A 26,058-nucleotide genomic window follows, 5' to 3' on the forward strand; every position below is an offset into this window, starting at 1 on the left:
CAATTCCACCTATTGTGTTCACATAGAATTAAACTCTTGCTTGGAACTGTAATTAATAGCTTATGATTTCTAGTAATAAAAAGGGGGGAAATAAATAAAGTAGTGAGTGAATTAACTGGTTTATAAAACTTGTTAAGCTACATTCATCACATACCATAACAACAGGACAGCAAAAACTGAGCTGATGCCAGAAATGTGGACAAAAGCAAACCTGGACTTCCTTTCAGCCCTGCAATGTAGACCTGGCTTCAGAGTGTGGGATGACATCTAGTCCATCTCCCAGCCTCCCTAAGTTCACCACCTAAAAGCTATAAGGACAATAAATGTTTACCTCCAGAAGCTCTATTACCCTCTCCATTTAGGGTGTGATATAAGCATGGCAAAATATAGACACAGGAAAGATCTAAATTAGAGAAAAGTACCACTGTGCCTGGTAAATGTTATCACAGCTCCTTTAAATAGTATAAAAGGACTGTTTTTTATGGCAAGAAATATGGTTACAGCTTAGGGAGGTGCTGCCCACTGTGCACATTTGGTATTTGCAGCTGTAACAGAATTAGACACACTTTGGCAGCCTGTGGGCTGCTCCTAAAAGGAAACTTTCCAATATGAAAATATCCTACTGGTTACTGAGGAATCGGGATGCTCCTTATCAGTGGAGGCAAGATGAATTGAATCTTTGCACCTGTGTAAGAAACAGTGCTGAACTCTGAAAAGAGTGCAGAAAAATGGACCCCAAAATGGGTTTTGCTGCTCCACCTGTGGTCATTTAGCACCCTCTGAAATGAATTTTCTGAGCATGCAAGACATATACATTCTAACTAAATCAGGTAGGAGAAATGGTGAAATGAAAAGAGTATCAGCTTATTGGGGGAATAATGTGTCATTGCAAAGAATATATAAACCACAAAATTACTGAGGCTTCTATCCATGCCAAGACTACATTTTTTTGACTACTGCAAAGAATCACAACTCATTTTAAAAATTTCTTTTACCGTTTAACACAGTATCAATATTTTTATTCTTTCTGGTCTTTGATGTGTTTCATACTTGTTCTTGATTTAGAAACAATGTGCGCATACACCTCCAGAGGGACAGAACAGTGACAGAGTTGTGATTCTTGACTTTGATTTATGATGTTGATTTGGAAATGTTATTTAAGTTTTATGTAATATAATTTGGGAACCTAGGGGTTTATAAGAGAAAATATTTTGATGAACTGTTCTTAGGAATATAATCATGGTGTGTGAATTATAATGTGAAGTCCAAAGACTTATCTCAGATTATACAGAGAGTCAATCTGTTAGGGTGAGAGATCTTCAGAGCTATCACAATAGATGAGATTATAACATGTTGGAGTTTAGTGAATCATATGCTATTTAATTTAAAATCTGAACTGCCACTTTATTTTTATTTTATGTAAGCTTTACTGGAATTTCAGTAGGTCTTGTAGAAAGTTTTTGCAACTCCATATTATTAATTTTACCTTAGCTTCATGAAAGCATAAAACAAGGGCTAACTGAATCACAGTTTTCTAGAGAATTACCAGTTTACTGCTCTATTGCTGCTAGATGAAGTAGGTAATGGGTCTTGATACAGATATATTCCTGTTGATTTCCAGTCTTTTCTAAAGAGAAGTGAGTGATTCCTTTGATTGATATTATTTGATAATACTATTATAAGAAATCAGAATTATGAATAGAAAATAGACCTGTTGCTTTAGGCAGGTATAGTGCCTGTTAAGAGAAGAGTTAAAGCCAAGTGTAGTGTTTGCTGTGGTTCAGCTGTTTTATGCCGGGGAAGATGATTCCACTTCTGGGCATTGCCTCACCTTTGGAGAAAAGCCATGTGGCTTGCATCAGGCAGATGAGATAATCTGGGGTCCTTCCTCAAATAGCTGTGAGGAATCTTGCTGCTTTAAGTCCAGCCTGAGCCAGGCTCATGGTAGCTCCACAAACTGACAGTTTCTTCCATTACCAGCTGAGTATCATTTCCCTTTAGATCTCTCAACTGTTATAAACAAGAAAACCAAAGGCTGGAGGGTAAACTCTATTCAAAAGAGTTGAAATGATAGATGCAGCCAAAAGCAGAATGAGGAACTGAATGCATGAGTTGTTCTATCCTGTTTCTATGCTGATTACATGCTTGATCTGCCTTTTCCTGTTTTGAACTTCCAAAGCAATTTATTTCTTTCTCTCTGTTTCAAATTTTGTTACATCTTTATCTTTTACAATTGCAGATCAAAAACCTGAATTGTGATTGGGAGATTATAGACTCATCTAAAGTTCCTATCAACCACCAGAAGCTTAGTATTAATAATACTTGTTTAAGTAAGATTTAAATGCAAATCTCATTTCTTACGTAGAAACCTCCTTCTTTGTCACTTAAGAATGATGTTAGGCTGGAAAATTCCTATAAAACTGCCTTGTTGACCTTCTGTAAGTAATGGTATTGGGAAATACATCACAGACCTTTGTGAACAGTTCTCCAACTGGTGCTCAGTTGTGTAGTCCTTTGAAAGCTAGAGTTGGAAAGACCTATAGATTCATTTCTTAAGTGCTTTCATGAATTAAGTGACTCCCTCTTATTGCTGATAGCAAAATACAGGTGCCAAATAAGAAAGGTTTCTTCTGAAGAATTCATTCAGTGGAAAGGGTGTCAATGGTTCATTTACAATAAAAAATAGTTACCCTGGAGGCAGCTCCAGAGTTACTAGTTAAGACCTGCATTTGCTTTATACAATGATGCCATTAAATCAAACAATGTGAGCAAGATATATAGAGCAGTATGTGTTAGGCCTCCGGAAAACGAGCTAATGAAAAGAAGACATGTCCATTATGGACAAAGGTAGACAAACAGAAGGCTGTGCAGTGTCCTTATGCTCCAAATACTGAGCTCCAGAGGGTCTAATGTAACATTTTGCTGCATGAGATCTGCAAAATGTTGTGGTTCTATTTGACTTAAATATTTCTGAACAGAGATAGTATGGGATGTTCCAAGAGGTGTTTGATGAAACTGAGCCCAGGCCCTGGTCCTGATTGTGCCTTGTGGGTTTTTTTGTGTGGCCAGCTGTCTTATGCATGGAAGTTTGACCATTAACCAGAAATAGGCTAGGAAAAAAGGAGAAAGGCTCAAACGTCTCTGTGTGTCATTGTGATGTGGTGTATTAACTCATGTTTGATTCTGGGGACTACGAATTAGATGTGAGTGTGAGTCAGCTAGATCTTGTCAAGATGTTGTAGCCTGGAAGTCATGAAAAACTAGGAATTAGGAAATTGTATTAGAAAGAAGAATGGGAGTCTGAGATGCTTTCATTATTTTTTTTTTTGTCATTATATAAATCACAAGGCTGGGATAGTTTTTGTGTACTTTGCATAGCACTGAAATCGGGAGAGAGTCTAAACTTTTCCCCTTGGTGCTCATGTTGAAGTGCTACCTAAACATGCAGCTCCATATCTGGGTTTTTAAAAGCAAAGATTAGATATCCAGATTTTTAAGGCAGATAAGTTAGATTCTGATTATTAAAACTACTGATAAGCCAAAAGCTCCAGAGCTTGAATTCCATTAGGTGGTACTTAAAAACACACTCAACAAATATAGTAAAGACATAGCTACTTATTTTTACAAGAAAAATGTGACAAAATATTGAGCAGAACATGCAGGTCTACTAAACCCTGCAAGTTAAAGTACTGACCAAACACACTTATAGCTACTTTGATAATAGTTTGTTTATCATACTGTAAAGACAGTGACTAGTTGACCTCATGGCTTGTGCTTTCCTGGCCACGTTTACTTCCAAAATCACTTAGGCCTTTATTATAAGCCATTTTCAGGCTCTTTATCAAATGCAAAGTGAAAATTTTAATCTCCATGTGGTTAATTTATATTTTTTCCTGCTTCATAATGAAAGATATGCTTTTTAAGAAGGAAATTTACTTGGAACAAGTTGACTAATACCCCAGTTTTAACCCTTTCAGCATCTAGAATTACACACTCAGCAAGTAAATTCATAGACCTCTAAACTACATTGAGTTGATCCATACATATTTATATATAGCAATTTATATGTCTAGAATGGGCTTACATATTACTTAGTTTAGCAAAAGTGAATCTTTTAAAATGCTGGATCACCCTTTCCAAATTTCCAGTTTTTTTCCGACATATACTACTTCAGAATTGGTTATAAAGGCATCTTATTTTTGTGGCTCCTAGCTACAGACATGACTTCCATAAATTAAAAATCCCCAGCAGGGAAACTGGCTCTGTCTTTGAAAAAAATTTTATTATAATTATTTTCAGTGAGAACCCATTTCAAAAGTCTGTAGCACCAGTTGGAAAGAATTTTGGCCAGAATGGATTTAGAAGTGGAGTGCCAAAGCCTGTTCTTGTGAGATTGCTGTGAAGGACTTTCTGATGCTTTCAGTACAGATGCAAAACTCTTGCAAGTCTAAGGCTTGGATTTTAGGAGTCTAAGGCACCTCCTTGTCTCCTAGTGGGGTCATGTAATGGGGAAAATTTGCCTTGTCCCAATATGTGTATTATGGACATGTCCCAGTCAAAGGTCATGTGACACACGCAAGTTCACAAGTAGGGACAGTCCTGTCCCATACATTCAGTAGCCTGGAAGCCATTCTTTGGCTGTTGATTCTGTTCCAAAGAGGAAAGAATTGGGAAAGAGCCAGTGATGTGGAAAACACGGCTTCCAGCACTATTTCAGGGACGTGGAAAGGCTGAGAAAGAAGAAGGAGTAAAAAGAAATTTAAGGGAAGTCTTTCCCTTACTGCAGAGCCTAGTAAATCTGTGCAGGACATACCTGCCTATATATATACTTATAAATAACTATATATATAGTTAAATATATCCTCAATACACAAGTATTAACAGCTGTCTTTACAATTGCAATGTATATACTGAGTACTCACTGCATTTTGTTCCATTCTGGAGACCATTTTCTTCTTGCTGACTGCCAGCTTCAGGACTCCGATTGCTTTACAGCAGTTGCACACTGCTTTTACTACACCGACAAAAGTGAAGTTTTTATGATTTCCTCTTAGCAGGGTCAGGTTTGGATATGCCTGTATGAAAGGTTAGAGGTATGCCTGTATTAAATGGGAAAGCTTACCCTTCCTTGTGCTAATAGCCATTATATTAGTCTGTAATAAATGGAAAATTATTCCTGTTGTTAACCTTAAATATTAAAAAACTCATAAACTAGAAAATAAATGTTAGACTAGCTTAAATAAGAGTACAAATGTTAGTTCTGGTAGTTTTTTTTAAGAGAAAAGGTCAAGAGCTCTTTTTGAGGTCTTATAATACATATGAATTACATTTTTAACATGTTACTGAATGCCCTATGTTAAATTTTGTTTCTTAAAAATTATGTCTGAAGGATTCAGCTAAAGTGGCACTAGTGTAGTGCCACTGTATTGTAATTTCCAATATAGTTGGAAATTTCTGTATTTTGCAGGGAAATTTGCATGACTTACTCAATTTGCCTGTTCTTTTGCACTTTTCTACCCAGTTCTTTCTAAAGTTACAGGATGGGGTAAGAAATGAGTAATTGGCAGATGTCTTTATCAACAGTATTTTGTATGGTATGGATGAGAGTTAAAATACTTGATGAAATAAATCTGGGTAGTGGCACTGTTAGAGATGCTGTCCACACATCAGATCAGGCTATAGATCTGCTCTAATATATCTGCAGATGACTGAAATTTGGCGAACTTAGTGAAGAGAAGAAGTTCTGGATGGATAAAAGCAGGAATGGGTAAAAGGAAAAGTACTGTTGTGCAAAAATGTACAGAAACTTAGGTGAACTGGGGTCTGTGGAGACAAACAATGGTTTTCCCTGTATGCACAGTTTTTTCCTAAAAGCTTGGTAAAAAAAAACGTAGACAGTGGAACATCAAAGTCAAGATTTCTTTAAGTGATTGTGTATTTTCTGCTAACATTTTATTCTAAAAGTATATTCAGTAACTTGTCAAAGCTGCCTTCTAGCCTATCAGTTGTGAGACTGTGAACCAGAAGATCATACACAAGAGAAGAGACCTGGCTCCCACTCATGCTACATCCCACAGTGCCAGTAGTCCAGTGCCAGGGTTTCCTAAAGCAGCCTAGTTAGTGGATCCGTCTTGTTCTGCTCCAGTAATACATCTCAAGATTAAAGATAAAACTGTAAGTGTTGACAAGCGTATAGTTTTATCTTTCTGCTGCTTCATGCAATTTGATAAAGAAACTTGGCAAGTCACTCTTCATTCTTCTTAGCTTGGCTTACTGACTTATTTGTGTCAGGCAACCACAGTAGTACTTAGTCTCTGAAAGCAGAAAAGGTTGGATATGGATTATTTTAATAGTTGTTTGCTTGTTTTGTTTTTATGCAAATCTTTTATTCTCACTAGCACCTACAAAACCTAGAAGAGATTTATTCCCGCTTTGGGGTTCACTGGTCATATCTGATCACACCTGCACAAGGTATGTGGGACAACTTTAGCAACTTTTAAAATGTACTTCAGTGAAGTAATATTTTTACCTTGTTTAAATTTTACTGCTAGCAGTAAGTTAGATCAGAGTTGTTACTGCCAAGGAGCCAGCTATTGAGTGAATTTTTCATTTCCACATAATCTTATTCATGGTTTGTCTGCTCAAGTAAACATGGCTAACTTTGCTCTCAGCTAACTGAAAACATTCATAAGGTCAAATCTAGTGTAAACAAAAACCTGTGTCCTGAAGCACAGAGAAAACACACAACATTTTTTCAACATGTTTTGACTTCTGATTTTTTCTCACAGCTTTGTGTGGTCTGTATAGGAAAGCCTCATACTGCTGTTGATATTCCTGCTATCAAGTGCAGTTTTAAGCTCCTTTTCCTCACAGGGCTTGCTATTTAGAAGAAAATCTTGGTGCAATGGAGTTTACTAGCTGCCCTTTCCTTCAGACAATTTTACTTTCTCTCTTGACAAGTGTGCTGGGAACCCTTTGACCTCATCTTTCACATTCCCTGTTGCACAAATAACACTGAGTTGTGACTATCACACATAACACAGTGGCTGACTTTACCAGTTGCTGAGGCTTCCATAATGCCTTTGAAGCAAAACCAAAAAGCACTGTTACTTGGAATCCTGGAAATTACAAATTTGATTTTCAGCTGTAAAGGCTGGCACAACTTTGCTAAGGCTGATGCCAGGTTACAGCAATTTAGATGCTAAACCTACAGGGGAAGAAAGGAATTTAGAGCTTTACAAACCATCTTAAACATTAAAATATAATTAAGGATAACATAATATAATCTACTTTGTCTTAGAGATGTCTCTATGTTGATGAGATTCAAAAAATGCTCTGTGTTTTTCCTTCTTTTTCTGCATTTAAGCTATAGCACCTCTGTAGTGTTTGTGCTTTTGAACAGATAGAACGACTTGCAACAGATCTAGTTTGAATTTGAGCCATATTTTGGGGAAGGATTGTTTTTTATTGATCTGCACCAATTGCATCTTCCTTTTGAATGCAATTGTATTTCCAGATGGAAAATATTTTAGTGTTGTAGCTACAATATTGAAGTGCTGTAGCTTTTCAGCTACTCCTGAGCTAAGTGTTATTGAGGTTATATAACCCAGCAGAATTTGTATTCTAGTGCAAATTAGAGTGTGGGATTTCTATTTTCCTCCAGAATTCCACAGAAAAGAAACCCTGAAATAGCTATTAGCCTTGTGAGATGGGCACTAGTCTGACGTGTAAGAAACTGCTCTCCTAATACTCAGGTGCAGATCCTAATGACCTCCTTTTAATAGTGCAAAGCATCTAAAGGGCTTTGAGCCAGAAGGCAGGAGTCTTCATCTGTAGATTGCCTAAATTCTATCACAGGGCTCCAGCAGTATCTAATCAAATCTCTAATTCTGCAGCTTTATAGTGACATTCCAATTCCATAGTGAATGCATGAGTTTCAGTCTGATTCTCTTCATCCCAAAACCGACATCCTTCTATATCCATGTTCTATTTCACAACTTCTGCAAAATGTTTCTGCCCAAGAATGCATATGTAAAGGTGTATAGGTCTTGTGTGTGTATCAATATCACTGTAATGACTGTCTGATTTTCTCATAAATTAGAGCATCAAAGAATAATACAGCTGTAAGAAGATTGATAGGAAAACTAACCCTAAGCTGCTTCCTGTATGAGATGAAAGGAAGTTGATGTGTATACTTTGGATGGTGCAGAGAACCTGAAAATATGCTGTACATACACTGGCTTATGTGTGATGGATGTTAACACAGGTAAAGATGAAACCTTGGATTACCATGGAGTCAAGTTGATGTCACTGGCAGCATCGGAGGCACCGGGAGTAAGGAATTTGATTAATGTGCTCTTCCAATGTAAAAGTAAGAGGAAAAAGAAGTGAATTGGAGCATATTGAAGCCATAGCTCTTTAGAAACTCTGCCCTGCTACATTCAGGACCTGCCTTGCCCAAATGTGTCACTAGACAAGGAAGCTTCACAGAGCTGGGTTGTTTCCTGCTGAAAGCAAGACTAAAATGAACAGGCAGAGATAGAGAGGAGATGAGAGACACTGTCAGAGACAACAGCTAGAGCTCTTTGTTCAGTTACTTGCCTGCTATGATGGTTTGTCTATAAGACCTGGCAAACTCCTAATTTACAGTCTACTTTTTGCTTGTAACACCTTTAAAGTTGGCCTGCAATAAGTTGCTAGGGAGCAGAGAAGAGAAAATAAATAATTGCCTATACAAAACCAGTGCTGTGCTGAATTAATGAAGACCATTCTGACCACAGAGAGTGAAAATTATTCTAATTGAAGGAAGAAATAAAACTATTCATGTCATTTTGAAAGATTGGGATCTAGAATAACAGTAATAATGAAGAGGCTGAACATACCACCAGCTAAAAAGGTGGGGGGTAACTAGAGGCTGAAGATACTAATGGCTGAAAAGGTAAGGGATAACATCCAATAAGCTGAATTCCTTATGATGTTTCTAATGTTCTGATCCAGTTCCCAATAATCATTAGGATTATTGGTGTCTGATTCCTGCAAATCTTAAGACAATATGTCTGTTAAGAATTCACTCCCTTTTGCAGGGCTTTTATTTAAGCTTGTAAACTGCTTTGAAAACCAGGGCATTGTTCTCAATGTAAGAGGAAATAAAGATGAAAGAAAAGACCTACAGGCAAAAAGGGATGAAAACAGCAGAAAGCTGCTGCTGAAAGTTCAGACTGCATCTCATTGGAGAGGTTCAGCTGGATTATTTCCAAAGGTTCTCTCTTCAAAGAAGCAGGTTGTGGTAATTTGCTTACCAGTCTGCCACTGGCTTTGATGGCATTCAGGTACTGCAGTCCCACAGTTTGCAAACTTCCTGTGAACTTAAATAGGGCAGGCCAGCAGAGAGGTGAAGAATAGCTTTGGCAGAAGGCAAATTGTGTTACTTCGATCATCACTGTAATTAACTTCATTGTTTCAGTGTTAGGCAGCTGTCTCAACCAAGCATATGGGAGCTGCCCTTCGGCTAGATACTATATGAACAAGTCTATTCTGAAGACATGTGATATGCAATTATGTAATATTTTAGAACTGACTTAAGAAGGTTTTGGACATTTAGATGCTTTTGAAACCACTAGAAGTTCCAGTCTGTGTTTTCACTAAGTCCTAGAAATAAATGAAAGGTTTTCACGTTTGTTCACTGATTTTCAAAGTGGCAAAGCGAGTGGGCATTAGGAGGTTGAGCTCTCTGTCATTTGATAGGTTTGATCAATTTTCTGCTGCTTTGAATTACTTTTGTCTTTCTGATAATGAGCAGCTGTCTCACAACTGTCACTCACTTCTAGAGGCATCATCCACATTTGCATGTAGGTTTCCAGTGTTTGTCTTATGTCTGAGATTTGGACACCTTTTATCTCGGGAATGAAATATCCATTAAACTTTGAAAATAAACCCCAATCCTTCCAGATTGTGATTGACATTTCTGCATGTTTATGACCTTAGACAGTAGGTGAAATGCAATTCCTACTGGACTTTTTTTGCTTTTCTATCAATTTCTCGTTGTTTCAAGTGTTGACGGGTTCCATGTTGTTTATTGATTTTTTAATAGAAATTATTACCATGCATTTTTTCATGATTTCCACAACTCTGCTTCTCAGGCTTAGCCACCAAAGGCTTGAGCCATTTAAAACAATCTTCTGACTTTGTGATTGCATGGACTATTTATTTACTTGAGTAGTAGTTCTCACCCTTTGCTTTCAGTTTTATAAGTGGTTAGATATGTACAGACAAGGGAACAAAATGAGGTCTAAGGCTTGCAGTAAAAAGAAGGTAAGCCAAGAAGATGGGCCTGTGGTTTATGAGAAGTGCCTTTTCCTACATACATAAACTTTTATTTTAAACTAACTATTTAGAGAGGAATGTTTTTTCTCTGATATTTGAATGTTTAATTATAGAAACCCTGGGATTTGGGCAACTGTTTTCTCATCAGGATCTTGGCTTTGCTGTGCATTACTGACATTTATATTAAACCTTACTACATCAGTATTTCATTTTTTTGGCAAAGCAGCAGGCGGAATATTTGAACATCTGCCCATCAGCCATGGAATCACACCTCATTTATTGAGAGAACTTGCCCCATTAATTTGGGCTTGTCCTTTTATGCACTGTGCTGGGACTTGATTTAAGTCTTCTATTTATCAAAATTTGCACCACTGAACACTTTTATGGTACAGCTTTCACTAACCTGTTTTTATAAATGTCACTATGTTAGGAAATTCATTCATTGCCTTGACTTGGAAAATTAGTTTTGAACACCAGGTGCATATAATGCGTACTGAACTGAGTACTGTTATGCAACTTTATTGATTAACTACTATTGTTACTGAGCAACTACAAGTATAAAAGTGGTGTTGAGTATGACTAACTGATATGACTAATGACTTTTTAAGTTTTGTGAAACCAGCAAACATTAACTACAGAAACTAGGATGCGCAGAAAGAGTGAAGAACTGGTTTTGTTTCAACAAGAAACAAATATGTATACTGCATTGAATAGCTCTGGCTGACTCCTGAATCCCAAGTATGCTCCAGAAACCAGATCTCCTGACTAAAGGTGTGTCTTCTGATCTATTGTGAACCTACATCTTTGGGGAGGACTGTTAGCTGAAGGGCAAGTTACTGTGGTGTTTTAAAGGAGAGGGTTCTGTGGAGAAGAACAAGAGCAAAAGGTGAGCATTGCAAATTGCCATAGTAAGTGGCATAAGTGTTTTAGGGTTTTCCTGTTTTGCTCAAAATTTTACTGAACCTGAAACTTTTTGTATAGAAATTACTTTAGTGTAGGCCATTTCTACAGCTATGGTAAAAGTCAGATACACGGGAGCGCTGAGATGTGGGTACTGAGTGTGACAAAATGCAGAGATCATACTACTGTAATACACTGGCTGTTGCAGCTGTGGGCTAAGGAACCAGATTTGTTTCACTATGCAATTCATCTGACAATGAAAAGGTGTGTAAAATGGATTGCTTATGGGTACATTAGCTTCTATAACTTAAAGGGATCTTGAGTACACACAAAGACCTAAGTTGCCAGTTTCTTGAGCTGGAGGTAATAAAAATAGTCTGCAAGGACATGAACAGTGCTCGTATCCTATTCCAGGTCCACGAAGCAGAATGAAGCCCCAGCTCAGCCCTGCACTGTGTGCAGTTCATAGGTGAATTTGCCTACTATTGTCTGCAAGTCAGCAAGCTCTGGTTACCCAGTTCCTGGCCAGACTTCTTAGCTGGGGCACAGCTCCTGGTAAGCATGTCTAGATTTCTCACGGAAAAGTAATGGCTTGTGTCTATCTGTCTTGGGTGTCTCTGCTCCTTTCTTGCCCACACTTCTTGGTCTGGGGTTAGAGCTGACAGAGCCAGATTAGGTCTGACATGTTTGGCAGCAGTAAAAATACCTTGTCCTTTTCCTTCCCTTCTTTCTTCACTGTGTGGTGTCCAGAGATCCCAGGACCTCTCATTACTGTTCTACTTTGGTCCCTGGTGTAGATTCTGTGGATAAAAGAGTACAGTGAAAAAACTTTAGCAACAGCTTGCTAGTTTTGCTATACAGAAGCATCCTTCCAGATCCTTAGCCAAGACTCTGGCTTCCCAGCAAATAAAATGACCTGCAGTAGAGGCAGCAAAATGATTGTGTTTGAACACCCTTTCAGAAACGTAAAGGTCTAAAAAAAGTACTCTCCCTGCAAACCTTAAGAAAGTTTTTGTGAATATTAACAATATTCACAAAAACTGCTTGCTTGGTTTTATACATTCCTGTGTCCTTTTAGTGCTTTAAAGGGTAGTGAGGAGTGTATTTACAATATAACTGTGGATTCTTTGCTTGTGAATAATGCTGCATATACTTGTCATTAGAGATGAAGCTGTGCTGTGTGCTGAATATTTTTCTTTGCTAAATAGCATCTCTAAAATAGGGAGAGCTAAAATATTCAGTATAGAAAGTACCAATGCTGTTTACTTGCAAACATAAACTAAGATTATATTACAGGTTTCAAATATAGGACTTTAATAGAAATGTAGGAACTCAAGTAAATAAACATTTTAGATTCTAGTTAGAGTTTGTAAAGAAAGCAGGCTACTCTTATGTAGATAAAAATAAAAATAGAATAGAATTAAGGGGTGATGGTAAATTTAGCACCCTGCGTACGGATCTATAGTATTTTCCTTAGTAATTTTATAATGCTGTGAAGTAAATACATTCAAAAAGAAGTATTAAAAAAAATTAAAGTGGCAAACAGTTGCATCAGTATCTTTTCAAATCTTACTCTGTCTCCTCAAAAATTTTTCCAGTTTTGGGGTATCCTTCTTGCCCCACTCCTTTCAAAATTGCTTTTACTGTTTCTTTTGGACCCTGACACCAGTAGATCAGATTACAAGTCAATTCACACATTCATCCTCATTTTATGCAGTGCAGTGCAGGGAAGGAGAAAAAGACATCTTCTACATGTAGATTGTGAAAGTGATTCAAATGCAAAAAGGAAAATGTGGCATCTTATCTCTTGCTGAGTCTGGTTAAGATCTTACTTTTTTCCAGCCTCAATTAGTGCCCTTGGGTATCATTTAAGGATCATTCCCCATGAAAAGAGCTGGATAAGAAACAATTGCAACCACTGCAAAACAGAAGCTGGATTCTGGACTTGATGATATGCTATCCCTTTGAGGGTTGAAGCAACACCTCTAACCCTGCTATTTCATGGACACTTGCAGCACAATTGATGCAAAGACAGGCAAAGTCCATGCCAGTGATAGTCCCCCACTATTTTTGTAGTCAGGGTTAGTAGGGAGGAGCAGGTGCACAGAGGCATGTATGCTCCCTTCTCATAAGTGAAAATGTGGATGTGATTTTTCTGGCTCCCCAGCGTGTGCCTGTTTGAGATACAGCAGCTGGAAGCCCAGTGCTCAACCGAGAGGCTCAAGCCATAAGCAGGGATCATTGTTCCTCCTCCTTTGTGAACACTGCATGAATTTGCATGATTGCAAGTACCCTTGCTGTGGGGTTGGCATGCTGTGAGATTTTAGTGCTTCACTAAAATTAGAATGTTAACTCTGATACTGTTTTGAAGCTTTTAAATTATTCTCTTCTGAACTAATAACATGTAACTCCATCAGTCTGTAAATTGAAACTATTTTTAATCAAATAGTTTCAAATTTGCTTTAAATTTTGAAATAAAATTTGGTTTTCAGAACTTTCTTGTTTCCTGTATTTTAGGGCCAAAAATCTGCATTAGATTACAGAGCTTGTATTCCCTGTACTCTTACCTTTGTACAGAGTTCAGCAGTGACTTGTGCCTGACTGAAACATCTTTTTCTAAAGAGTATCTGATCTCCATTAGAACAAAGATGATGGAGAATCCATAGCTGCACTTGGTATTCTGTTACACTGATCATTCATTTTTGCTGGTAAAAATACAAGCCCAGTTTAAAATGAGAAATTGTCTGGCTTCAGCTTCTATCTCTTGAATTTTATCCTGTATTTCTCCAGTAAATTACTAAGATCAATATACCACCTTATATATTTGTGAAGGAAATAAATGTACTTCCATATTATGAACAAAGTACTCTTTTAAGCCAAAACACTTGTAACCTGTTGCATGTAATGTCACAGAGTTACCACACCTGTGACTTAACTGGCCAACTAAATCTCTGTGTTGCTGGTGGAACAGTGGAAAAAAAAACCCAGAAGATTTGTCAGACTTAGTACCAATGACTTGGACATCTCCTTTGTCATCTCTTAAAAGTCCATTGATTCAAGTTACTTGAACCTTCCAGATATATAAAGATGGTTGCTTTTATACTGAAAACTTTTCACCCAAACCTGTGAGAGCAGGACAACCTCAAACATCTTTCCAAATAAAGCAGCATTTGTGAAAAAACCTGAAATCACATTACACTCTCCATCTTCTAATGAGGCTGCATGGCTGCCTTTTGTTCTTCGTTTTTTGTATTATTTTTTAAAATATTTTTATTCTTAATTGTGCCATCCATAAGTCCTCTAATTCTGTCAGGTTTCTCTGCCACCTGCAGGCACATTGAAAATTCTAGCTGATTGATTACTGATCTCTTTTTCCCAATGTGCAATTTTTGTTGCACATTTTGCCTTCCTTCCCCACTTTTTTTTTTTTTTTTGTGCTAATAACTTTGCCACAAAACCAAGATGGGATTTTTATTTTATCCACAAACTGTTCTTTTATAATCTTGTTGAAAATGAATGTTGTTTTAGCTTTCTAATGAATTCTTTTGATACAACTTCTCTTACAAATGTCACATTTTTCTCCCTAATCTCTTCTGTCAAACAATTTTGGCTGAAGTTTTACTTCAGCTTTGGGGAAATTTAAGTCATCCAGTAAAAGCCTTTTCTTACTTCTTCTATCTCCTCAAAATAGTCTTGAATATATAAGATTTTTAAAAGTGCTTTTCATAGACACTTCTATCAGTTCCCACTCTTAGATATTAGCACCATAACTAGTTGTGTTTTCTGAGATTTTATCTGTTTTTTCTCTTGACTTTGACTTAACTTGAAGGGACCCTCATTCAAAGATGCAATTTTTTACTAAATAATGAACAATAACCTGCCTTTTAAAGTGTATAAATATCTACACATATGCATAGATGACAAAAAGAATACAATAAGAAATTTGCAATACAGAGTTTGCAAATGGAAGTCATTCTCTGATTTGAAACAGAAGATTCTCTGCAGCTGCAGAATTGATTGTCAGTTGCAAGAGCAACCAGAATGGGAATTCACTGTCATTATGGAATCTGAAACAAAAGCACTAAAAATAACTTAACTTCTAAATTTTATTCAAAGAAGCCAAGGAGAATGTTGCAATAAATTAAACAATCCATGTTCTGTGGGGTTCAAGCATGCCTGCTACTGATTGTTAAACTGGAATAGACCAGCTACAGTGTATGACTTGAGCCAACTCTCTCTATTCTGGGTTGCCCCTGCAGTCTATTTACTAACACTTTGACTAATATAGTTTCAAGCAAATCCCTGCTGGGACTTCTGTATCTTCTGGAAACCTAACACTTGCCATCATTAACATCCTTCCTTTGCTTAAGTTTTTCTCTCTTCTCCATTTCTCTTGCATCCACACAACTTACAAAATTTATTCCTTCCTTTAAATATTCATGTCCTAAAGTTCTACACACAGTGTCTTCGTCACACAGATTCATTTGCAGCAATTTTCTCAGAAAAACTGGGATTTTTTAAACTGAAATCTCTGGCTCTGTAGATACGTGTTGGCCAATATTGATACAATTTACACCCAGCCTTTATTTATTTATTTTTAAACTCATTTTTGAAGAACTCAGTTAATATTTATTCATTTCCTTGTGTTTCTCACATTTATGTCAAGTTATAATCTCCAACAAGCAGCACTGATCTCTCTCATTATTTATTGTTTTGATGCAGAGAGCAATTAAATATAATTAACTGGCTGATTATCATTTGTGGTAGAATTTGCTAAGAATGCATATGCTCCTGCAGGGAGTTGCTTGCTATTTCCTGCACCAATGATCTGATGCTGTTTGGAGAGAACCTCTTTTTCCCCTCTCTATTTACTGCTTCACTGATCTGGGGAAGGAAGAAAGTAAGTGTATGAAAATAAGTATGCCCTAGCTTGTGAATAGCTATCTCATGGAGAGCTAAGGGATAGAGTTTCACACTGGTTTTGTTGCAGTGCTGAGATGCAGAAGCACTAAAATATTTGTAATTGGACCATGAAAAAAAAGGTAATGATGCAAGCTTTTTCATTGCCCATGTGATGCTAGGGAACTCACATAAGCCAAAATGTTTTCCATTATTTTTGATTTATTTTCCAAGATGTCTTTTCAGATATGAGATTCTATGTCATTAAAATGTTCTTTGTGTGTAGAACTGATAAATTTCCTGCATTGGAAGTCATCGTTTTTCACACAGCCAGTCTGGTTAGCATGCCACTAAACCTTTACTTAAGCCTTAAGACATTCTATGCGTGAATTTAAGTGGTGGTTAGCTGGGAAATAGGTATTCTGCACTGTAGTTTTGTAATTGCCACTATTAAACTGATCTCTCAAAACTGAAGTTAATATACTGTTGTTTGCTATCACACAAGATGGTAATTTCAACTGCTGATCTCGAGACATTCAGCAGCTCATCTCATCTGAAGGTAAAACTCCTTTCATTAACTTGCCACTTGGTCCTCCCTGTTGGAATTCACACCTGGGTCCCATTTAACAGTTAATGCTTTGCCATATTATTCAAGTGTTATAAAGCATTTTCTGTGAAGTTAAGCTGTGGCCTTATACAAAAAGAAGTATTTTTTAGCCAAACTTTCTTTAGATAAATAATGAATTAAGGGTCCTTTTTACCGTATTACAGAAATACTTTCAGTTAATTTTTGTTTACATTTAGGATTTTGAAGAACTGTTGTTCTACCAAATTTTTGCTCATTAGATTGGCATTTCCAGTAAACAATAAACCTTTTTCTCCCCATGTGTTAGAAGCCCATCCATCTCTCTTAGTGCACTGCTTCAGTGAGAGTTCTCTGATTGATTCTCACATTTATGTAATGCAACCTTACCTGTAAAATGTTTTTCCCATCTTTGCTTTTGAGAATGTCTGACCCCTTTCTTACAAACTCTTAGGACTTTTTAAACTTCTATGTTTCTGTTGCTTTGTAATGAACAATGGTATTCAAAAATCTCTTCGGACATGCTGGCAAGAACCACACTTAGACAGAAAGAGCTTTGAGATGACTGTGCAAATGTTAGCTAATTGTGTCTGCTGTCATTCTGAGAGACAGGCTAGTTTTATCATCTGCATTTGCACAGATGGGAAATTCAAACTGAGATTTTCAAGTAATTTGCCCTCAACCAAGCCATACGAAACAGTCCCAGAGCTGAAAATGGAGCTTGGGAATTGTTGCCTCCCACAACCCAGAGCAATTCACCTAGGTTTTGGACACTAACTGACTCTGAATAAATACATCTGTTGAAAGTGCAGCAGCTTCATACAAAATATTCTGTATTTCTGGCAACAGCAACAGCTACCCTGGAAAGAACTTGAGATGCACTTATCTTAATGCTCTAAGAGACAGCTATGATAACCCAAATTGCTGTGTAACACAGCCTATGCATTTCACCCAAATTATGCATGGCCCCCAAACATGGAAGCTGTCACAGTTCAAAATGGACATTTTTTGGCAAAGAGGTTTTATGGGGTTATTTACAATCCTCTCTCTGTCCTATTTATGTCAATATGAAAATAAATACACACTTAGTACTTTTTTTAAGGAAAAGTTACTGAAAGGAATTTTCTTGCTACCTTTTTTCTGTTGTTTTAGTAACTATACGTACACAACATTGTATCTGTATATTATATATAGTCAATGTATGTGGTGGCTGGTGAGCCTACGGAACAAGGGACAAAGAGAGTCCACTGGTGGGATAGTCCATAGTACCAAAAGATCCTCCCCAGCTTAGGGTGAACAGGAAAGGCTTCCCCTGGAATGCTCTGCTTCGGTATGTTAATGTACCCCAGTTCTGCTTTCCTTATTGGCCCTTTGGCCTCCACGCCCCTTGTTACCTTATTTGTCCCTGCCCTAGAATCTTCTCCACTCCATGTTCGCCCATTGGCCTCGCCCCATCACCACTCCCTCAGAGTTCCCCATTGGCTCCCATACCCTGGCCCTGTCTGTATACTGCCCCCGTGCCCTCAGACCATTGGTCTCTGATGCTTGATCCTCTCCCATACTTAAACTTGGACCCTCCTGTGTTCTTTGTCTTCATCCCTGGAACCCTTCATGTGTGTGGGTGCAATAAACCTCTCCCATGGAACTCTATATGGAGACCCTTCTTGCTTCTTTGCCATTGACCCATTTTAAGGAGCTATCTGTGTGTGTGTGCGTGTACGTGTGTGTGAGTGTGTGGTGGTTCTGCCGAGCGGCTTCGCTTTGGAGACGCTTTTAGGAAGGTCGCGACACCTTGCTATCTGGCACTGCCCAGCTGCACCGGGGATCACGACAAATGTATATATGTAAAGAATTGTAATAGTCATTAAATCATGTTGCAGATCTGAGAGAGCAGGGAAGAACCATGTCAGTATAAGAAGAGAAGGCTCAGGACCTCATGTCAGGATTCCAGTACTTGAAGAATGGCTTCAAAAAGGATGGAGGTTCTCTGTCCACAAGGAGCCACACAGAGGACAGGTGGCAGTGGGTTCCAGTTGTACTGGGAGAGGTTTCATATTGATATAAGAAAGATATTTTTACAGTGAGAGCAACAATTCACTGGAACAACCTCCCCAGAGATGTAGAGGCCCCATCAGTAGATGTTTTCAGAATGCCATTAGAGAGGTTGCTAGATAATCTCATCTAGACTCCCATGAATGAGATCTTTAGAGGTCTCTTCAAACCTGGGTTATTCTGGATAAAGAATCAGAATTTCATGGGGAAGCATACAAACTCAGAAAGGTTGAGTTTTGCTACATTTGTTGCCCAGATGCTATATTTAAATAGCCCAGATGTGCTAGTCAGCTTTTGTTGAGTTCCTTCAGAGACATTTTCAGCAGCATTTCACAGAAAGCTGCTTGAAATCTTTTATTAATCAAAAAAGTTAACACTTAGAACTAAGTTTTTACATTTGATAAAACCTTTATACCAAAAGATTAACTAGTATTTTGGTATATTTTTCCCAGAGAAATTGTGGATCCCCCATTCCTGGCAGCGTTTAAAGGCCAAGTTGGATGGGGCCTTGAGCAACTTGGTTTAGTGGGAGGTGTCCCTGCTCATGGCAGAGGGCTTGAAACTAGACCATCTTTAAAGTAACTTCCAAACCAAACAATTCTATGATTCTATAACTTATAGTGAGTCCACTCTATTTCTCAAGTTTAACTTGGATCAGAAAATGATCAAAATCAGGACTAGGATTTAAAATTTTTGAATTAACATGCCTGGAGCAGAATTGCATCAAAAAAATACCAAGAGCAGACATGATATGCATAGAGTCTACTGCTTGGAAAGTAATCAATTTTTCATCTGTGTTTGTTTTGTTTTGCAGGGTGTCATGGGTTAGCAAAGCATAGTCTTGGAAGTGATGTTCTCGCAAAGGAGTGCTTACAGCTTTCCCCATGACCTGACAGAACCTATCAGCTGGCCAGTTTGAATATGGACAATTCTTTGAGCCACTTAAAGTTGTGACCGCCTCTGTGATACACATTTGAGAATAGACAAACTCCTCCCCAAGCTCTCTCTCATTTCTGGTGCTGGGACAGGTGGCTGCGGGCCCCGTGCAGGGGCCAGTGGGCCCGGCCCAGGCCCTGCTCAGGCCAGGCCGGGCCAGGCCACGGCCATCCTGGAGCCGATGGGCCCTGTTCCACCCGTGGAATTCCCGCCCTCCCCCCCGCCCCCCCAGCAGGGCTGTGGGCAGCCGGAGCGGCTCGGCTCCCCCCCCCTCCTCTGCGATAAGCCACATTGCAGCTGCAAGGCCGAGGTGAGATTAACCCTTTTAGTGCTGTGAAGAGCTGAAAACCTGAGGGAAGAGAGAGAGGAGATGCTTAAAGCTGAAATTCTGTTGTGAAGCTATGATATATCAGAGTGTCCCGTTGTAATTCCATGAAGATATGGGGGGTGGAGCGTTCAACTCGTAAGCAAAAGCACCTGCGCTGAGATAGGCAGATGCTGAAGCAGCTGTAATTTCATGAGCAGTTTGAACAGGGAGAGATGGAAGTGATGAGGACTTTTGCTCCAAATGGGAAAGGAGAAAACCTCAGTTCCTAGAGATGCTCCCAGAGATAGTCCTAGAGATGAAGATGTTGAGGACCCTTTGCTCCCAGGGAAGGAGAAGGGCCTCTGTTCTTAGAGATGAAATGCTCCCAGAGATGGGTGAAGAGAACTTTCGTTTCTGAATGGCTCAACCATAAAATTGTACCCCAGTAATTCAAGAGTGGACCCTCGAAAGCAGTTGTGGGAAAAGCTGCAAGTCGGGGGAAGGGACTCACATGCGAGCAGAGAGACTCCTCTTCCTAAATGGACTGAACAATATTTGGAAGTGGGCAGCTGTCTCGTTGTGATAATGTTTTCATAGCATGGGCAAGAGAGACTCCTCTTCTTAAATGGACTGAACAAGGTTATTATGGAAGTGGTAAACAGACTGAACATCTCAAGGGTTGTCTTTTTACATTGTCAGTGGGAGAAGGGAGGAAGGTGGGGGGAGGAGAGGAGTTCTGAAGGTGTGGTATAATTTTTTTTCCCTTCTTTTAGGTCTGTTAATAAACTTCTTTATATTCTTTCAAGTTTGGTGCCTGCTTTGTGTTTCTCCTAATTCTTATCTCACAGAAGGTAAACAGTAATGAGTATTTTAGACCAAACCACTACACTAAATTGATGTTTCCACCCGGTTACAAGCCCAACCCGCTACACAGGGTTTTCTAGATCTGAATTCCCAGATCACTCTGATAGACTGTGAGAAGCCAAATCTGATCTGCATGCTTTCATACAGAACTTGAAGGTTACTTGTTCCCCAGTTTCACAAAACTGTTCAGTTATTGTCTTCATAGCCAACCTACACAAACTATCTGCCAATGCAACTGCTGTTTTAGACATGTAGCCAGGTAAAACTAATGCTTTTCTGTATATAGTTTTTCCAGGTGACATCTCTGTTATTCTTTTAGCACTTTTTGCTGCTTCACATTGTCTATCATTCTGACCATATTAACTCTCCCATATTAATAGTGTGACAAAAGAGGTAGGCAGAAGTACATTTGTTATCTGTAAGATGATAAGGCAACTGTCCACTTGCTGACCTCAAAAATATCTAATTTGCCATTTTTTCCTGATAGCATCCCGGTATTTATCTTGGGAGGTATATTCATACTTTGTAATGAAAAATACACTTTCATTTCAGGCAATTGAAGAAAGCAGTTTGTTCTCATTACTTGAGGGGATTAATCCAATTAAAGTTTGAGATATCCCTGTCAATGCCTTCCTGAGGGATCTGCTGTTCTAAGGGAATATATTCAGTAAACCTATAATTTAGAGTCCTCTGGTTTCTTAGAGTTACACTTATAAAAGACACACAAAGGCTATGTTCCATACATTTAAACACTCCTAATCGGCTTATAAATATGATGTTGGACATCGTTAGATGGACTAACTCCATGGACAACAATTTAATAACCCATTTGTTGTGGTTTAACCCCAGCCAGCAGCCAAGCCCCGTGCAGCTGGTCACTCACTCCCCCAGCAGGACTGGGGAGAGAATAGGAAGGATAAAAGCTGGAAAACTCATGAGTTGAGGTAAAGACAGTTTAGTAGGAAAAGCAAAAGCTGTTCATGCAAGCAAAGTAAAACAAGGAATTCACTGCTTGTCATAGACAGGCAGGTGTTCAGCCATCTCCAGGAGAGCAGGGCCCCATCACAGGTCATGGTGACTTGGGAAGACAAACACCATCACTCTAAATGTGTCCCCCCTTCCTCCTTCTTCCATCCACTTTATGTTCTGAGCATAGTGCCATATGGTTTGGAATATCCCTTTGGTCAGTTTGGATCACCTGCCCTGGCTGTGTCTCCTCCCAGCCTCCCAGGCACCCCCAACTTCCTTGTCAGTGTGTCAGTAGGAAAAAGCAGAAAAGGCCCTGCTCTGCAATAACAGAAATGTCTCTTTATTATCAATCCTGTGTTCAGCACAAATCCAAAACATAGCCCCATACCAGCCACTGTGAAGAAAGTTAACTCTACCCCAACCAAAATCAACATACCATTTGAATCTTATTTTGACTGTGAGAATTATTCCTTCTTTCTCTCTCTTATGTTTCCTGGCCCTTTTCTGCTTTGACAGATAAGTTGTGAAATCATGGAGACAGTAGTCTCTGAAAGGGACCTACTGGAAGCCTTGCTCCTGTAGGAGGCACTCAGTGCAGACATACAGGTAACCTGAGAAAAAATTTTCTTCAAAGATTACATATTGAGATAGGCATGGTGCATATTCTCAGTCCATCAAATAAGTTTTGAAAAACAATTCTATGCTGAATTACAATGAAATGTTGACATTCATTAATAAAAAGGAAATCATTCCTCTACAGAAGAAGTGTACAGGTTTTATTAAAAATTAAAATTAGAGCTTTCTTGTTTGAAATTTTCAGGTAGAGTCTTGACAAGAAATTTGAGACCGTTCTCCAAAAGATGATTGATTAAATTTGAACTTCAAAGAACCTACAAAAACTTAAACAGTTTTCAAATTAAAAACACATTTTCATGAAACTTTTCCAGAGCAGTTATATCCCATACAGTATTCAACTCTCTGTTTCCTTATGCAGTATAATGTGGTAGTCTAATTTTATAATAATGCCTGTTAAAGAACAGTAAGAAAGAAAATTTGAGAGAAAAATTGAAAAAGAAAGTGAGGGGGTAGTAGTATAGTCATATTAATCATGCTTATCCTGGGAGGAGCTCCCAGGTAGCACTTTAGTTGCTATTATAATGAAAAAATATTTTACTTCTATGTTATTAAGCATACATTTGTAAGGCCTCCATTATGTAAAGTATCTGTCAGCTCTGGTGAAATATATTACCATTATCTTTATAACTTACTTTTCATTTATATGTGCACAGTCTTTGATCTAGAAGAACTACATTATTGCAAGAGGGTATTCTAACTATATATTTCATTTTTTCACATTTTTAAACCAATCTAAACAGAAAGACATGATATGTAATCCATATATGACTCCAAATGTTTCCAGAAAGTACTGGACTTGGAAAAATGACAGCTTGTCAGATCTAAGGTACATTTCATTTGTAGTATTTGAAAGTTTCAAATGCTACTCAGTGTTTTTCATGTCTGTCAGACCTACAACGATTTCTATATATGTCATTCCACTTGCTGCTCTGTCATTTTTGATAATGGGCTTTGAACTTCCAGACATAATCAATCAGAGAATTATTTCAAACCACTGCATTAGCTGCTTTAGTGAAAGGAGTCAGATGTGGATCTTAATGCTATCTACTGATTAAAAGGATGATGTTTTGAATTAGCCTCTTTCATTGGCCACAGTTGAAATGGAAAATTTTCACTATTAAAACTGAAACCTAAAGAACTGCAGGAGGCAAAATACCATGTGTGGGATAGCTATTTTCATGTGTTGTTTTACTAACAACCATTACACACCTATCACTTTTTTTTGCAGTCATAGATGTTATATCTTCTTGTAGTTTTTAGTACTGTGTAGGTGGTGATACTGGTCAGGCAAAATTAAATTCCCCAGCTGACAATGACACTGCAGTCATTTTTCATTCTATGTAGCAAGATCTTACCTGACTACTGAATGTACTTTTTTTCTCTGTTCTGTGAATGTATTTCTGTATACTTCTTTTACAACTCTGTATTTCTGTATGCTTCTACTTCTCTGTATGTTCTCTGTAGACATAAAATCAAATCCCTTTCTATAGTGTTTCAATATATTTGTAATGTCAGCATGTGCTTATTTCTTAAGATGATATTTTTCTGAAGAAATGAAATCTTTCTTCTCTCTCCTCTGTGAACACTTGCCCAAATGCACAGTGAATTTCTTACTGCTGTTTTATAAACAAGATCTTGACTCCACTGTTCACTTTCTAGTTCTCTCTTCACTGTGTTTCCTTCTTCTCTTTGCTATGTGGTTTTCAAGATATTTTTGGGAGTTAGAATCAGAAATGTCAGAATAATCACAGTTAAACACGGAAAAGAAATAAAATGTTACTGATTTTTTGTCAGATTGGTCAGAGAAATATTACTGAGCTCTCTTCATTGCTTGTTAAATCTTAATCCATGTCCAAAGAGGAAACCTTATCAAATCTAAGCATGTCCAAGGTGAAGTAACAAAATTAGACAAGTTGCAGCCCAGAAGCAGGAAAGAGCATAATTACAAATGGGCTTCATAAAATTAGTGGAAGGCCTTGCTATTCCAACATTATTTATGAGCTCTACAACCAACTTACCAAAAGGATTGAAAATGAAGGAGGATGACCTTTTAGCAAAGAATGTGCTTCTTGCCTTTAGTCTGTCTGATGATCACATGGTCTTGACTGAGATAGTGTTCAAGGTTGAAATTAGCAGAAGGTAATCACTGAGTTGAAGATCACCTATGTGTAATGAACATGATAAAGCTTCCGATTGCACATGATAAATTAGTTCTGCATAGAACCAAATAGTTTAGGAAGACTGGCTGGAAAGGGAGAGAAGAAGCAAATAGGGAAAAAAGGTACCTTTCAGACAGGGTCAAGGACCAACATATATTAGTACGTGGCCTCTCCTACTGTTTCATAGAAGATAGTCAAAACTCACCTACCAGGAGCTTTGCTGGTTTCCAGCAGACGTGGAGTTAATATGATGTATTCTGCAGTGATTTACAATGGAGTTACACTTTAGGTGACGTCGTGTGTCACTGCCCTGAAGGTGTATGTTAAGCTGGCAGAACTATTTTAAGTTCTGGCTAGTGACTAGTGATTTAAGTGGAATAAAAACACTGTCTTGAGAAGCAGAGCAAGCCAGCTTTTTGCAAGCAGACATCCATTGGTTCAGCCAGGGCCCCTACTTGCCCAGAGCACTGATGGCAGGTGCCTCCAGGGCCATTTGGGACTGGTGTGCGGTCTTTGCTGTTGGATGGACATTGTGAAGTCCACACGTGAATAATGGGGCAAGCACTAACCAACCTTTGCATGCAGTTGATTTCTTACCCAGGCAACAAAAAACTGTGAGGGAATAAAGAACTCCTGTGTAGTGCCTCATTAGTTTGCTGTCCCTTCCCTTCTTGCACAGTGATATCCCACTGATTCTTGGAGTCCCTTATGTTTGTAGCATTTAGAACAGGACTTATATCTCTCTAAACATAACTCCCAACTGGGAAAATACATGCTCACTTCTCAAACCATCTGTACTCATGTGAATGGAGATAGATTCAAGAGATTTGTAACACATTAATGCATAAAAATGGAGAATAGTTAATTCTGATGTTCTAGAGGAAACTGCTGCAGGATTATTGCATTTCTAAGAAAAATTACCACGTTTGTGCAGTCTGTGTTCAATATTTACAAAGATAATGGACACAGAACTTTTGATCATCTGGCAGTGGACCAAAGGCACTCCCCCCAGACCTGTGAGGTGTGGTATCTTGAGGACAATAAAAATAAGTCAGAAGCTTGCCGGAAGGATTACAGTTAATGAAATTATATGGACATATGAAGTGACCTCTGTCTACAAATACATGAATAAAAGCCATTGGAGAATATAACAATCAGGGAAAACTGACTGGCATTTTTTCAGGTAGTGCAGTTGAAATGAAATTATAAGACTGTTGGGTAAATAACAAAAATCCAGATGCCAAAAACCTCTGGACATATGTTTTAGTAAGTAGTCAAGGTTTTCAAGTAACCATGAATCTGGAGAAGATTAAGAAAAAGAGGTCTGTGTAATGGGTGGGGAACAGGCTGACAGGAAGTACCCAGAGTGGAGGGGTAAGTAACTTCTTTTCAAACTGGCAGCCTGTCATGTGGGGGGTTCCTCAGCTGTT

General features: G+C 38.3%; 1 long non-coding RNA gene across 2 annotated transcripts; it reads left to right on the plus strand.

The window, feature by feature from the left end:
• The first annotated feature begins 700 nt into the window (after positions 1-700).
• LOC125326893 lies at positions 701-19,611 on the plus strand. Of its 2 annotated transcripts, XR_007204060.1 has the most exons (4): positions 701-830; positions 6,399-11,094; positions 11,638-11,778; positions 19,572-19,611. It is a non-coding gene; the product is annotated as an uncharacterized LOC125326893 (long non-coding RNA). The 2 variants fall into 2 exon arrangements; XR_007204059.1 differs by having other exon boundaries at positions 6,399-11,778.
• The last annotated feature ends 6,447 nt before the right edge of the window (positions 19,612-26,058 follow it).

The sequence above is a fragment of the Corvus hawaiiensis genome, chromosome 6, assembly GCF_020740725.1.
Source record: "Corvus hawaiiensis isolate bCorHaw1 chromosome 6, bCorHaw1.pri.cur, whole genome shotgun sequence".
In the NCBI taxonomy this organism is placed as follows: domain Eukaryota; kingdom Metazoa; phylum Chordata; class Aves; order Passeriformes; family Corvidae; genus Corvus; species Corvus hawaiiensis.